This window comes from Piliocolobus tephrosceles, chromosome 19, assembly GCF_002776525.5.
Source record: "Piliocolobus tephrosceles isolate RC106 chromosome 19, ASM277652v3, whole genome shotgun sequence".
Taxonomy (NCBI): Eukaryota; Metazoa; Chordata; class Mammalia; order Primates; family Cercopithecidae; genus Piliocolobus; species Piliocolobus tephrosceles.
Window position 1 is genome coordinate 59,232,553 of NC_045452.1, and position 15,913 is coordinate 59,248,465.

Consider the following 15,913-nt stretch of genomic DNA (forward strand, 5'->3'; position numbering starts at 1 on the left):
TTCTTCTAAACATGGACCACTTGCTGACTTCTTGATCCTGGAATCTACTCTATATCCTCCATCATTTCTTTTGCTGCCAGAGTGTTCTTGGTTACACAAGTTCTGTTCATCATATTTCATCCTAACTTGTCTCACATTATCTTTTTGTCTGGAAAATAAATTTTAAAATTCTTTTTTCCTGAATATGGTTCTCTTCATATCAGCTTTCAGTCTGCTTTCCCATTTTTCCATTTTTACTTTTCACTATACTCCTTCATCTTACCGATGATCTGTATGAATTTGTGTGAAATTGAATACATTTCCCTTTATTAGAAATCAGCTGATGTTGTAACAAATTACCTTTCCAATATTAGTGTTTTAACACAGTTTATTTCTGACTCGTATAACTATAATGGGTATTTATCACACCATGTTTACTAAACAGAGGCATCATGCAATCAAGATCCTTCCATAGTGGAGTTCTGCTATTTTCTATGGCTTCAGAGTCTTTCTATTCCAGAAAGACCATGGAGAGGTGTAGGAGGGAAGTTTTACACACGGGGCTGGAAATGGCCCCAGTCTAAAACCCAGTAATATGGATACGTCCAACTGCCACGGAGGCTGGAGTATACTTTTGCTGGGTACCAAGGAAGAAAAAGAATGCGGTATCTGTGAACATATTACTTGTTTTTTTTTTTTAAATCACAATGCCATGTTCCTATTTGCTTTCCATGAAATACCCTTCTTTAATCCTCTCTTGATATTTTGCTATCATTCAACACCCTACTTTATCATTTTCATCAAGCTTATCTTTGAGTGCCTTTTATCTTCCCTAGTAAATAGCATTATTCCTCAGGTAAAGTATTGCCAGTCTTTAATTCCTCAGATCATTAACTCTATTTATTTGCATGTAGTAGATATAAAAATATATATTGAATTTGTTAATTATTAATTATTCCTTCCTAGAACCAGAATTTCACAGGCATACCAGAGATATATTTGTTTCAACTAATTATTTTTATATATTTGTTAACACCAAAATAATTAGTAAAGGCAACAAATATTTAATACATCTGAAACAGAATAATCTCTTAATTATGTTTTTCTCTCAGAAATGAACTGGCTACTAAACATTTTATAAGGTACTTTAAAAAGATCTCCATTCATTCCTTTTCCAGTTTTTTAATTACTTCCTGCTACTTTTGTTATCTTCAGTTAATTTAATTCTCAACATATTGCAGCAATTATTGCTGCCTACTCAAGCACATTTGTAAAATTACTACATATTATGAATATTCATACTGATATATTAAAGCTGAAGTAAAATTGTCCAGCAAAGGACTTGTACCAGAACAAACATTTGCCATTAGACTACTGTCTTGTATATGAAACAAAGTGGTTCACTCTGATAGACTAATACACACACACAGGAATATTTATATCTGCACGGTGGTGACTAAAATATATCATTATACATGTGTCAATATTAATATATCCAGAGAGTTTCAATAAAATATTATTTAGTTAATGCCATAACACTAAATTTAAGTACATGTAAAATTGAGAAAATACACAAATCAAAAGCAAACAAATAACAAAACATGCCTTGAAATGTAAACAGGTAGGTGTTTTGTGAACTGTACTGAAGAATTTAAACATGATTATTAGGAAAAAAATATATTTATAAAAGATATGTTATAAATATAAGAATTGTGATGACCAGTGAATAAAATTAAGTATACAAATACTCACTGTTTGAAAAGTTGACTTTATAACACGATGTATAAGTGATCATTTTAAAGGAATTTGATGAGTCTAAGGAAATTTACTGGAACCATTAATAGCAGAGGGTTTTAGTCTTCCCATACTAGAAGAAACACCGTGTGAAACTTCAGAAAAGTTTGGGAGCGAAATATAGAGAATCATATATTACATGTTAAGCTTGTTTTCTTTGCTTATTTACTTATTAAACAGTGAGCATTAAAAAGTGGGTATCATTGAAAAACATCATCTTAGTCCTAGCACTGTAAGAAAATTTCATAGGCTGGGTGGCTTATAAATAACATAAATTTATTTTTCACAATTCTGGAAGCTGGATATTTTAGATGTCAGCATGGCTTGATTCTGGTGAGGGCACACTTTTTGATTCCTATAGGTAGCCATATAATTGTTGTATCCTCACATAGAAGAAAGAGGTCTAGAGAACTCTGGTGTCCCTTTTGTATGGGCAATAATCGTGTTCATGAAGGCTCCATCTTCATTATCAAATAATCTCCTAAAGACCCCATCTCCTAAGGCCATCACATTGAAGGTTGTCATTTCAACGTTAGAATTTTGTGGGGACACAACGGTTAAACATAGAAATAAAATCACATCGATTTCGTTTTTGATTCTTACCCAGTGTGCAGCCCCGGGGAGCTGCACCAGTGGCCGGTGCGAGGCCGCTATAGTGCGGTTCAGCCACCTGTGCTGCCTGCCTGGGGCATGCTGAAACCTGGAGGACTTGGGGGGCCTAGCTCCTGTAGGGAGCCATAGGTGCCCAGTGCCCAGGCCGGCAGAGGTCATTCCCCGATGGCCAAATTTTAGATCTTTCCTGCTTTCTCTTGTGGGCATTTAGTGCTATAAATTTCACTCTACACACTGCTTTAAATGTGTCCCAGAGATTCTGGTATGTTGTGTCTTTGTTCTCATTGGTTTCAAAGAACATCTTTATTTCTGCCTTCATGTCATTATTTACCCAGTAGTCATTCAGGAGCAGGTTGTTCAGTTTCCATGTATTTGTGCAGTTTTGAGTGAGTTTCTTAATTCTGAGTTCTAATTTGGTTGCACTGTGGTCTGAGAGACAGTTTGTCATGATTTCTGTTCATTTTTTGGACGACCAGTGATTTTGAGTTATTTTTCCTATGTTTGTTGGCCACAATTATGTCTTCTTTTGAAAAGTGTTTGTTCACATCGTTTGCCCACTTTTTTTACTGGTTTTTTTTTTTTTTTTTTTTGTAAATTTGTTTAAGTTCCTTATAGATGATGGATATTAGACATTTATCAGATGCATAGTTTGCAAAAATTTCCTCCCATTCTGTAGCTTGCCTGTTTAGTCTGTTGATAGTTTCTTTTGCTATGCAGAAGCTCTTTAGTTTGATTAGATCCTATTTGTCAATGTTTGCTTTTGTTGCAATTATATGCAGTACTTGTAACTGCAGCACCAAGAACTTAAAGAGGAGGACTTAACTTTAGTACTTCTGGTGCCATGGTTCATGCTTTACCCATCTCACACATATGCAAGACACATAGACACATACACACAAACACTCCTACAGTATACATGTATACATCTACTTGCACTGATCTGCTTTAAGTGATTTTTGCTTGAGTTTTTCTTACATGTTCTCCCTTCATCCTTTATATCTCAACTTAATCACCTACTTGGCTAAGCAAAATAAAGTTTTCTAAAAAATCAGAGCATGCTCCTTATCTATTCATAGCACTTATCACAAACTATATATTTCTTACATGATTTTTAAATTGTTCAGTTATTTAACTCTTCCACTTAAAAATATCATTAAAAAGGAACAAAAAATATTTTGCCATTACCTATACACAAATCTAGCACAGAGTAGACAGTATTTTTTTGTTTCATGAATAAATATAAGCATGCAAGGGGGAGGTTAAATTATCCTTTGGTGGATTTCATTTTGTCCTTACTTATTCACCTTTTCCTGTATCCACTCCTTTTGTCATGAGACTATGTGGACTCTCCTATGAAAAGAGGAAGGTATATTTTCTGCCACTGACTTAAATAATCTAAAGATATAATTTTTGAAGGCATAGTAGACTTCAGGATTCTTGCCTAAGTAACTAGAAATGTTGAGTTACCAGAAATTGAGTTGACAAAGACTATCAAAAAAGTGGGTTGGAAGGTAGGGAGTCCCGGAGCTCTAATTTGGGAATATTATGATTGATATGCCTATTGTGTATACCAATAGAAATGTGAAGTAGGCAGTAAGATACAGTGGCATTGGAATTATTTGAGAAGGATTCCATCCCTTGCCTTTGCAACTTCTCCTAATAAGAGATTTTCATTTGTTTACTAATTTACAAAACACAGGTCAGCAAATTTTAGCTCATGGGCCACAATAGTGTGCAATTATTATAACTTACAAACTTTTGATCCATATTGCATTGCTAGTAATAGATGGAGCAGGACTTCAGTTTAGGTCTTTTTTATTTCAATTTTGTGTTTTCTCTGTATCTCCAGAAGTCTGAATAATGTGAACTGTTTATGTTTGTTCCTACTATTGTTACAATTGTTTTTGTTGTTGTTACCGTCCCCCACACTATAGCCCATATGTCTTTGAGAGACATTTAGCCACTGAGAAGTTTCTATGATGATCAAGGTGGAACTTCTCTATCTAACTCAAACTGATGGTCTTCACTTGGCTCAATGGCGACTCTACCCTAGTCCTTCCTATTTCACATGGTAATTTCACCCTGAGAATTTCACATGGTAATTTTCCATGAGATAGCAACCTATCCCTAAACCTCAACTTGGGTGAACTTGGGTGAGCTGACTCAATTTAAAAGTGTTTTTGGCCCATTTTATGAGGCTATACTTTGTTTCCACCACATTTTCTCATTTACAAACAACTTTAATGACCAGTCTCATCTAGAACTAGGACCTAACACTCTTGGAAGTGTGGACATTGAGTTTTTTTATGCTCCACATGTCAAGGCCCATCTTGGCCCTAACTGAAAGCATATTTAAATTTGGAAGTAGCATAACGTAAAAGAGAAAGAGTAGGGGAAACCACCCACCTATCAGGACTGTGGGAAGTTTAAAAGTGGAGAACGTATGGAAATTCACCCGAATTTTGTTGGTCATTTTAGCTTTTTTCTCTCCTTCACTTCTTGTGGACTTAATTTTGTACTGTTTCCTCAATTTGACGAGTAAAGATGGTGCTCTTGCTACATTGACAAAACTGCACCAGCCCTGCTTGGAAATCTCCAGGCTTAATCCCAGTTGGGGAATGAACAGTATGTCACAATAAAATTTACTATTTTTAAAAGGGAAATAACCAAAATTATGGAGAGAACAGAGCAAAAAGTTCTTCACATTGTGATTTATATGAATGATAATGTGCTTAAAATATTTTAACCAATTATTCTATTATTATATTATTGTAAATAAAGTAACAACTATCTCAGTCCTGTGTATTTCTTCTCCCAGCTAGGGAATTTATTTATCTCTAGTTTCATTGTAAAAGTACTGCTAAACTTGAAAGTACAAATGGGTTTGTTAGTGGAAGATGTTTTATTTTAGCTGGCACTTTCTTTGTACTCAAAAAAGAAAGCTTTCAAGCATGAAAGTTATACTTTGACCTTTGGCGAAAACTCAGTCAAAGCCCAAATGTAATAAAAAAAGGAAAGCCTAATGAAAGAAGTAATAGCCTCAAGGACAGTTATGAACTCCCTAGTGACTCCATAGTACCTGTAAACACCAGAGAAGGCTATAGATGACTTTTGTGTCTGTGTTAACTGCCACTTGAAAATTGTCATCAATTCAACAGGTAATAATAGCAGGATGATTGTGTTGGTTTCTACCATGAAAACAAATTTTTTCAACAAAACCAGAAAGAGTTCTTTTCAACAAAACAAGAAAGAGTTCTTCTACCTTTGATGGGATATTATAGTGGGCACTCTTTTGCCTTACCCTGCCAATCCCAATCTTTGTTGAAGTACTTTGAGCAAATATTAAACTATAAAAATACAATGTAAGGAAGAAAAATGCATTCATAGTTTTAAAAATAATAGAAAAGAACTATTGTTAGGCTATCTTTTACTTCTAAGGCTATTTCATAGGGATATTAGACAATGTGTTTTGAGATTTCAGAAATTTCCTCCTTAAGAATGAAATACCTGTTTATAGATAGTGCCGCTTTATTTATTCATAACTTACTCTAGTGCTTACACACTTAACTCGGAGGTTTTCTGTGATAGAAAAAAAAAATGTGTCTTACTTCTGGAAGAAATAACTTCTATAAAATAGATTATTCATAAAGCTTATCTCTAAATATCTTTTCACCAATTTTTGCAATACTATATACCTCTGGGTATTTTGTTTTACAAAGCAAACACATATCAACATTTTGATATTGGAAAAAGAGAAAAGCTATGTGTGATCGAAACAATTAGATATTTAGTATGCCCTTAGGAATATATTTATATACTTGTATATATATGCATATACAAATGAATTGTTAAGTTTTTAGAATGAGGCATAATTTAAATATTTGAATCTTACTTTTGATACAGATTAGGTAGAGATCTTTAATCAATGCAAAGGATGTGCATTTATTATTAAAGTAAATATATTTATGTTAAAATTACTTGATGTAGTCATCATTCTATAGACTTAGTAGAAGTATACATATGTATATAATTAATATTTATGAATCTCAAAGGCATAGCTGTGATATATCTCACCTCTGCACTCATAAGTTTCCCTCCTAACGTACTGTGCTAGCAAAAATTATTCACAAGAAGAGGTTCTTATCTCTACCTTGCATAATTGTCATCTCTAGGAGCCCTGTCTAGAGTACTCCCATTCTGTTCAGCATACAGTCCACTCTAGGGGTGCCCTGAAGGGTCCACAATATGTTCCCACAGTATGAAACCCATCTGTGTATGCAAATCCCAGAGGTTAGCACCAAATCCATATTTGCTCCCATCCCTTGTTCTTTTACACATTGCTCATTTCAGCCTATTTCTGCATAAAAGCTGGAGTTTTATTTAAATTCTGCTATTTAATTTTACTTTTCTTTTTTTCTAGCAAGTTAAGTTTCATTGTTTTATATTTCATATTTAAACATTAATTGAACCAAAATTTGGATATTCCTTTCTGTAATGCTGTCTTACTTATAGGAGCTTTTACATGAATAAATATAATTGTGTCACATATGTTAATATTTTTCAGAATTTCAGGAGTGTGCATTGTGTCCAGTTCTCTAATAACGTAAATAAATAGATAATATTAAAGTCATTAGTGATTTTAATAATTTATAGGAGATACTGCAGTGAGAGGTTGTTACATAAATATCAAACTAAGATTGCCATTTTAAAGTAGAGGATGCCGTTAATTTGCTCTCTTTAGTGAACAAAATTAACCACTTTAAAAGATAAATATATTAGAATTGACTTTATTTTAGATAATAAAGTTAATGTTTAGTATTAGCTTTAATAGGTTTAAATATTAATGTATATTTTAAAAAATTTGTATATTTTACAAACATTAAATCCATTATGTTTAAGTCACAATTTAGTCTTAATTTATAAATTTAGAAGAATCACAAGTTGTAGTAAGAACCGTGTAATTATGACTTAGGGTATTGATTTTTTCTAATTTTAAAAGATAATATCTATGAGGTAAAAAGATAAAAACATCTTTTTGTAACATTAAATTGCTATTTCTGTAGCTTTCAAAATATGATATGCATATTACAGAGATATGTATTCTCAGGCTGTACTTTTGAGTATTTTGCCTGAAATCTTTATATTAAAGCAATTAAATCTTTCCAAATCATCCCACTAAAATTCAACTATCCATATGTTATAGTAATGGGGGCAGGAGTGATATAAGAAAATCGAAGGCAAGTTAGATTGGGGCCAAGTTGGGAAGATAATTAAATTTGATTCTAAAGGGATTAAACTTCAAGTTTTATACATTAAGAAACTAGGGTTCCTTTTTTCCTTTTTTCAGCAGTGAAGTTACATGATCAAATCTGTCCATTCAATATGTAAATGTGAATGCAATTTGCATAGAAAGTTGCAACACATAGTCTCTGCAATACAGAGAACTGGATGATGCTACTGCAGTGAAGAGATATCCTAAAACTGGCATTAAAAATTTCAGAACTCAAGTTGTTTTAAAAAAATAATGCAATGGTTGTTCTTTCTTTTATGGTAGAACTTGCTCTGGACTGGCTGGGTGCGGTGGCTCACGCCTGTAATCCCAGCACTTTGGGCGGCCGAGGGGGATGGATCACGAGGTCAGGAGATCGAGACCATCCTGGCTAACACGGTGAAACGCCGTCTCTACTAAAAATACAAAAAAAAAAAAATGAGCCAGGCATGGTGGCGGACGCCTGTAGTCCCAGCTATGAGGGAGGCTGAGGCAGGAGAATGGCTTGAACCTGGGAGGCGGAGCTTGCAGTGAGCCGAGATCATGCCATTACACTCCAGCCTGGGCGACAGAGAGAGGCTCCGTCTCAAAAAAAGAAAAAAAAAAAAAGAAAATGAACTTGCCCTTGACTGAAAAGAAAAGGAAAACCTTAACATCTTTTTGATGTTGGTAATATGACCTGTCATACAAAATTAAAATACAAATAATAGAAAATTGTACAAGTAATAGAATAGCTAATATATACTAAAATTTGTGTGACAGCCTACACATTTTACATTGTGGTCTCATTTAATTTTTACAACAAACTTTAAATGATGTATAATATTATCGCCTTTGCTATGGAAGTTACATAAATTAAACTGGAGATTATAAAAGCCAAGTCACTTATCAAAGCTACTCCCAGACATGAATTGCAATGTCTGTATCTGGTCTTACCTGCTTTCAAAATCTATGCTCTGTCACTTTCTGCGAAACTGTCACCTTGTAATTTCCTGAGAATTTAAATAGCCTAATGATAACAAAGGCCATAATTTTAGTCCTTGTCACTTCGATTTTGAGTACTTCACAGAATAGTTAAAACTGATTATGCTTGATTCAGTAAGTCAACAATCTCCTTACATTTAGTTCTTTCTATGTATGTTTTTATATTTGTGAAGCTAGACTTTTCTCTCAGATTTTACTGGTCCTGTTTCCTGGTCCAATGTTTTCCTTTGCCTTATCAACACTTAATGCAGGATCATTTGAACTAAAACAAACTTATTAATACTCCAAATTGGTGTAAACTCAAACTAAGTAAAACAAATAGCATTTTTACAGCAAATCAAACCTTGTGGTATATTTGTCTCTGGCACATGGAAGACAAAAGGGTATAATATCAGATCAAAGATATACAGTTTGAAAGAGCACATATACCATACCTAGTTTTGCATAAATAACAAGAAATAAAACTGTAGGTGTCCTCTTGGCTGGCGAGTAATATGCTTATCTAAAAGTGAGTTTAGAATCTTTTGTTCATTCTCTGAACAATTCAGAACCATATTACATCACTGAAAGTGACTTCATTTATAGTAAACTACTCTCTCATTAATACTAGGACTAATTATTTCACTAAAATTTCCTAAATTTAGTTTTTCTTTGACATAAATATATCCATAAGCTTTTCTTTCTGTGTCTCAAGGGTTGTTAATTATCCAGAAATATATTTTCTTCTGAGATGGTATCAGGGTCCAGGATAACTTCTCAATATTTCTTCTGGTCTTCACAGTTCCTAGCATTCAGTTAGTAAGCATAATATCTGATCATTTTTCAACCCTTGCTCCCTTCCCTCTTTCTTTCCCAGTAGTCTCCAGTGTCTATTGTTGCCATCTTTATGTTCATGAGTACCCAGTGTTCAGCTCCCACATATAAGTGAAAACATGTGGTACATGGTTTTCTGTACCTGTGTTAATTCACTTAGAATATGCCCTGCAGTTGCATCCATGTTGCTGCAAGAAACATGAATTCATTCTTCTTGATGGCTGCATAGTATTCCATGGTGTATAGGTACCACATTTTCTTTATCCAATCCACTGTTGGTGGGGACATAGGTTGTTTCCATGTCTCTGCTATTGCCAAGAGTGCTGCAATAAACATAGAAGGGCATGTGTTTTTCTGATGGAATGATTTGTTTTCTTTTGGATATATACCAAATAATGGGATTGCTGGTTCGATGATAGCTCTGCTTTCAGTTCTTTGAGAAATGTCCAAATTTCTTTCCAAAGTTTCTGAACTGATTTACATTCCCATTAACAGTATATGAGCATTCCCTTTTCTCTTCAGCCTCACCAACATCCATTGCTTTTTGGCTTTTTAGTAATAGCCATTCTGACTGGTGTGAGATAGTATCTCATTGTGGTTTTGATTTGCATTTCTCTGATGATTAGTGATAATAGTATGTTTTCATGTTTGTTAGCCACATGTATGTCTTCTTTTGAGAAGTGTGTATTCATGCCTTTTGCCAATTTTTTAGTAGGGTTATTAGTTGAATTGTTTAAGTTCCTTATATATTCTGCATATTAGATCTTTGTCACATGCATAGTTTGCAAAAATTTTCTCTCATTCTGTAGGTTGCCTGTTTACATTGTTGATAACTTCTTTTGTTGTGCAGAAGCTCTTTAATTAGGGCCCATTCTTCAATTTTTGTTTTTCTTGCACTTGCTTTTGAGTACTTAGTAATACATTCTTTCTCAAGGCTGATGTCCAGAATTCTGTTTCCTAGGTTTTCTTCTAGGTTTCTTATAATGTAAGGTCATACTTTGAAATCTTTAAATCATCTTGGTTTTCATACATGGTGAAAGGCAAGTGTCCAGTTTCATTCTTCTAAACACCACTAGCTAGTTATCCCAGCACCATTTACTGAATAGGGTGTCCTTTCCCCGTTGCTTATTTTTGTCAAGTTTATTGAAGATCATATGGCTGTAGGTGTGCTTTATTTCTGAGTTCTCTATTCTGTTTCATTGGTGTAAGTGTCTATTTTTGTACCAGTATCATACTGTTTTTGTTACTATAGCCTGATAGTATAGTTTCACATCAGGTAGTGTGATGCCTCTGGCTTTGTTCTTTTGTTTCAGGATTGCTTTGGGTATTAAGGCTATTTTTTGACTCCATATGAAATTTAGAATAGTTTTTTTTTCTAATTTTGCAAAAAAATGACATTGGTAATTTGATAGGAATAGCATTAAATCTGTAGATTGCTTTGGGATATTAAGAGAATCGATGTGGTAAAATATCCTCAGTATTAGCTCAGTTGTGAAGCTTTCAAGATGCCAACTCATTTTTGACTTAATGGCTTATATATTAATAAAATTTGAAAATTTTTCTCAAAATGTAATGAACCCTGGCAATAATGCTTCCTTGAGTGACTCTAATATAATAAAAAGCAAATCCACATGTGACAACTCAAACCAAGTAGAAGGAAGGACTGATTGATTCTATCTAAACAAATGATGATTCAAAATAAAGACCTTGGAAACGAGGACGTTTCTAGTATCTTTGTCATTGCTCTTGTGGAATTTACCTAGTGACAATAGGTTAGTAATTTAGATCCTTTTTTATGTTTTATGTAAGGAGATGAAAGAGTTAAAAAACTACAGCCTTTGGGCCAAATCCAGCTTTACACGTATGATGCTTTTAATTGAGATATGTCACATGACATAACTTTTCTCCTTTTAAAGTGTGCAATTCAGTGGTTTTTAGTATACTAATAAAATCGTGCAAATACCAACAATACTTTTTTCAGAATATTTCCTTGACCCCAAAGAGACAACATGTACCCATCAGTAGTAACTCCCTGTTTACCCACAAACCTGGCAACCTATTTTCTGACTTGGTGGATTTGACTATTTTGATCCCTTCATATAAATAGAATCATATAATATTTAACCTTTTGTGCTGGTCTCTTTTACTCCGTGTGCTTTTAACTTGCCTCCATATTTTATCATGAATCAGTTCTTTATTCCTTTTGCTAGATGAAAATATTCCATTGTGTGGAAATGTAGTGTTGTGTTTATTCATTTATCAGTGGATGGACATTTGTTTGTTTATACATTTTAGCTGTTATAAATTATGCTGCTATGAATATCCATATATAAGACTGATATAGTTAGGCTCTATGTCCCCACCAAAATCTCATCTTGACTTGTAATCCCCATAATTTTCACGTGTTGATTGTGGAACAGGTGGAGATAATTGAATCGTGGGAGTGGTTTCCTCCATGCTGTTCTCTTGAGAGTGAGTTCTCACGAGATCTGATGGTTTTATAAGGGACCCTGTGAAGAAGGTGGTTTCTCCTCCTCTGCCTTCCACATGATTGTAAGTTTCCTGAGGCCTCCCCAGCAATGCAGAACTGTGAGTCAATTAAATTTCTTTCCTTTATAAATTACCCAGGCTTGGGTATTTCTTTATAGCAGTGTGAGAACAAACTAATACAAAGACTTTTATGTGAATATATGTTTTCGATTGGCTATATATTTAGGATTGGAAAGACTGAATCACACTGTAATAATGTACAATTGTGCAGAATTGGGAAAACATATTCCAAAGAGACTACACTATTTTACATTTCACACCAGCGAGGTATGATTGTTCCAAATTCTCCACAACCTTGCCAGGAATTGATATATCTGCTTTTTAAAAAATAATAGTCACACTAATGAGGTGAAGTGGTATCACATTGTGATTTTGATTTGTATTTCTTTAATGGTTAATAATTTTGAGCATCTTTTCATTTGCTTGTTAAGCATGTGTATATATTTTTTGAACAAATGTCTATTCAAATCTTTTGCATAATTTTATTGGGTTGTCTTTTAATTGACTTGTAAGACTTCTTTGCATTTTCAAAATACTAGACCATTATCTTGTATATTATTTACCAATTTATTTCCAATGTTGTTGGTTGTTTTTGCATTTTCTTGATAGATTTCTCAGAGTAAAAAGTTTTAAAATTTGATGGAGTCCACTTTATCTATTTTCTCTTTTGCTGCTTCCACGTTCCATGTCATATCTAAGAAATTGCTGCATAATTCAAGATTACAAAGACCTACGTCCATATTATTTGCTAAGAGTTTTGTTTGTTTGTTTGTTTGTTTGTTTTTTCAGGTGGAGTCTTGCTCTGTCACCAGGCTGGAGTGCAGTGGCATGATCTCGGCTCACCGCAACATCCGCCTCCCATGTTTAAGTGTTTCTTCTGCCTCAGACTCCCGAGTAGCTGGGATTACAGGTGCGTACCACCATGCCTAGCTAATTTTTTGTATTTTTAGTAGAGACAGGGTTTCACCGTGTTGGCCAGGATGGTCTCCATCTGTTGCCCTCATGATTTGCCCATCTCGGCCTCCCAAAGTGCTGGGATTACAGGCTTGAGCCACCATACCCAGCCTTACTAAGAGTTTTATAGTTTAAGTTCTTATTTGGGTCTTTGATACATTTTGAGTTATCCCTTTTTGCATATAATGTGGAGTATGATGTCCAACTTCATTGCTTTACATGTGGATATACAGATGTTCCAGCACCGTCTGTTAAAAAGGTTTTTTCTCGCTGTAATCTCTTGATACCTTTGTCAAAAACAATTGCTCATAAAAAGCAGGTTTATTTCTTGATTTTCAGTTCTGTTACACTGACCAACGTGTCTCTTTATGCTGCTATCACAAAATTTTGTTTACTGTATTTTTGTAACAAGTTGTGAAATTAGAAAGTATGGATTCTTTAACTATTTTTTTTCAAAATCGTGTTTGCTGTTCTTACTCTTATGCATTTCCACATACATTTTAGCATCAGCTTTTCAAGTTTTGAAAAGAAGCCACTTGGATTTCTATGTAGTGTTTGATATGTATATCAGTTGAGAACATACTACCATCTTATTGTAGCTTTCAGTGTACAATTCTTGCACTTATCTATTTAAATATTTTTATATATTTTATTTGTTTTGATAGCTTTTTTTTTTTTTTTTTTTTTTTTGAGGCAGAGTCTTGCCCTGTCGCCCGGACTGGAGTGCAGTGGCAGGATCTCAGCTCACTGCAAGCTCCGCCTCCCGGGTTTACGCCATTCTCCTGCCTCAGCCTCCCGAGTAGCTGAGACTACAGGCGCCCGCCACCTCGCCCAGCTAGTTTTTGTATTTTTAGTGGAGACGGGGTTTCACCGTGTTAGCCAGGATGGTCTCGATCTCCTGACCTCATGATCCGCCCGTCTCGGCCTCCCAAAGTGCTGGGATTACAGGCTTGAGCCACCGCGCCCGGCCGATAGCATTATTAATGACAATGTTCTCTTACGTTCATTTTTGGATTATTAATTACTAGCATATAGAAATACAATTGATTTCTGTATATTGATCTTTTATCCTGCAACATTACTGAACTCCTTATCTGCTCTAATAGCATTTTTATTCTGTATTTCTCATGGTTTTTTACAGAGACAATCATGTCTCCCTCAATGGAGATAATTTTGCTACATCCTCTCTTACCTAGATTGATTTATTTATTGCCTAATCAGCCTGGCCAGAACTTCTGGTACAATTTGAATAGTAGTGGCAACAGTCAAGATCTTCATCCAGTTCCTGATCTTTGGTGGAAGATTTTTAATATTTTTTTATAAAGTATTATAACAATTGTGGGGTTTTAACAAATGCCAATTTTAGCATGAGGATATTCCTCTCCAGTCCTAGTCTTCTGACTGTTTTTTTAATTATAAAAGGGTGTTGGATTTGGTCATTGAAATGGCTATGGATATTTTTATTTTTATTCTAGTAATATACCCTACAACACTGTTTTTTCTTCACTTTTGCTTTATTTTGTTTTGTTTTTGTATGTTGAACCAACCTTGTTTTTTAGGATAAAACACACTTGACCATGGTATATGATCCTTTTCATGTGCTGCTGGTTTCAGTTACCTTGCATTTTTTTTTCAGAATCTTTGTGTGTTTAGTCATAAAGGACACTGGTGTTCTTTTTCAGTAATGCTTTTGTCTGTTTTCAATATTAGGGTAACACCAGCCTCATAGATAGAGTAAGTTAGAACGTGTTCTGTCTTGCTCGGTTTTTGGTAAAATTAGTAAAGGATTTATTATAATTATTATTTTAACAATTAATAGAATTCAGCATTGCTAAGTTTTTATTTGTGAGTATAGACTTGTTATAGGTTTATTTGGAGTTTTCTGTTTCTTCTTAAGTCAGTTCTGGTAGTTTGTGCCTTTCTAGGAGTTTGTCTATTCCATCTAGGTTATCTAATTTGTTGGCATGGATCTGCTCATAGTATTCTCTTACAATCCTTTTTTGGTTTTTGTAAGGTAAGTAGTAGTGTCACCTTTTTATTTCTTGACTTTAGTAATTTGAGTCTCCTATTTTTTTCTTATTCAAATCTAAAAGATTGTCCATTTTTAAAATATTTTTGAAGAATAAATATTGTTTCATTGATTTTTAAGTGTTTATTGATTGATTTTATTTTAATTTATTTTATTTTTCTGAGGTGGAGTCTCACTGTGTCACCCAGGGTGGAGTGCAGTGGCGCAATCTTAGCTCACTGTAACTTCCACTTCCCCAGTTCAAGCAATTCTTCTTCCTCAGCCTCCCGAGTAGCTTGGATTACAGGTGTGTGCCATCACTCCTGGCTACTCATTCATTTTTAAATTGTATTTCTATTCTCTATTTTATAGACTAAAATAGAGCCAATTGTTAACATGTACCTCCTTCTTTTTCTTCTGGATTCAGTTTGTTCTTTTAATAGTTTCTTAAATTGGAGGTCTCATTATTAATTTAAAATAATTCCTCTTTTTTAATGTGTGTATTTATAGCTATACATTTCCCCTTTAGCACTAATTTCCATACATCCGATGAGTTTGGCTGTTGTGTGTTCATTTTCCTTCATGTCAAAATATTTTCTAAATGCCCTTGTAATTTATTTTTGATCAGTTGGTTACTTAGTAGTTTGCTGTTTAATTTTCACATATGTGTGACTTTCCCAAGTTTCCTCTGTTATTGATATTTAATTTTAGTCTTTTCTGGCTGGATAACATACTTTGCATGATTTAAGTCTTTTTAGATTTTCAGAGGCATGATTTATTGCCTATTTATTCCATATACATTAGAGAGGAATGTGTATTCTCCTGTTGTTGGGTGGATGTCGCTACAGATGTATATTATAACTAGCAGGCTTATGGTGTTGTTTAAGCCCTCTCTTTCTTTCTTGACATTCTGCTATTTGTTCTATTCATTATTGAAAGTGAGAGGAATG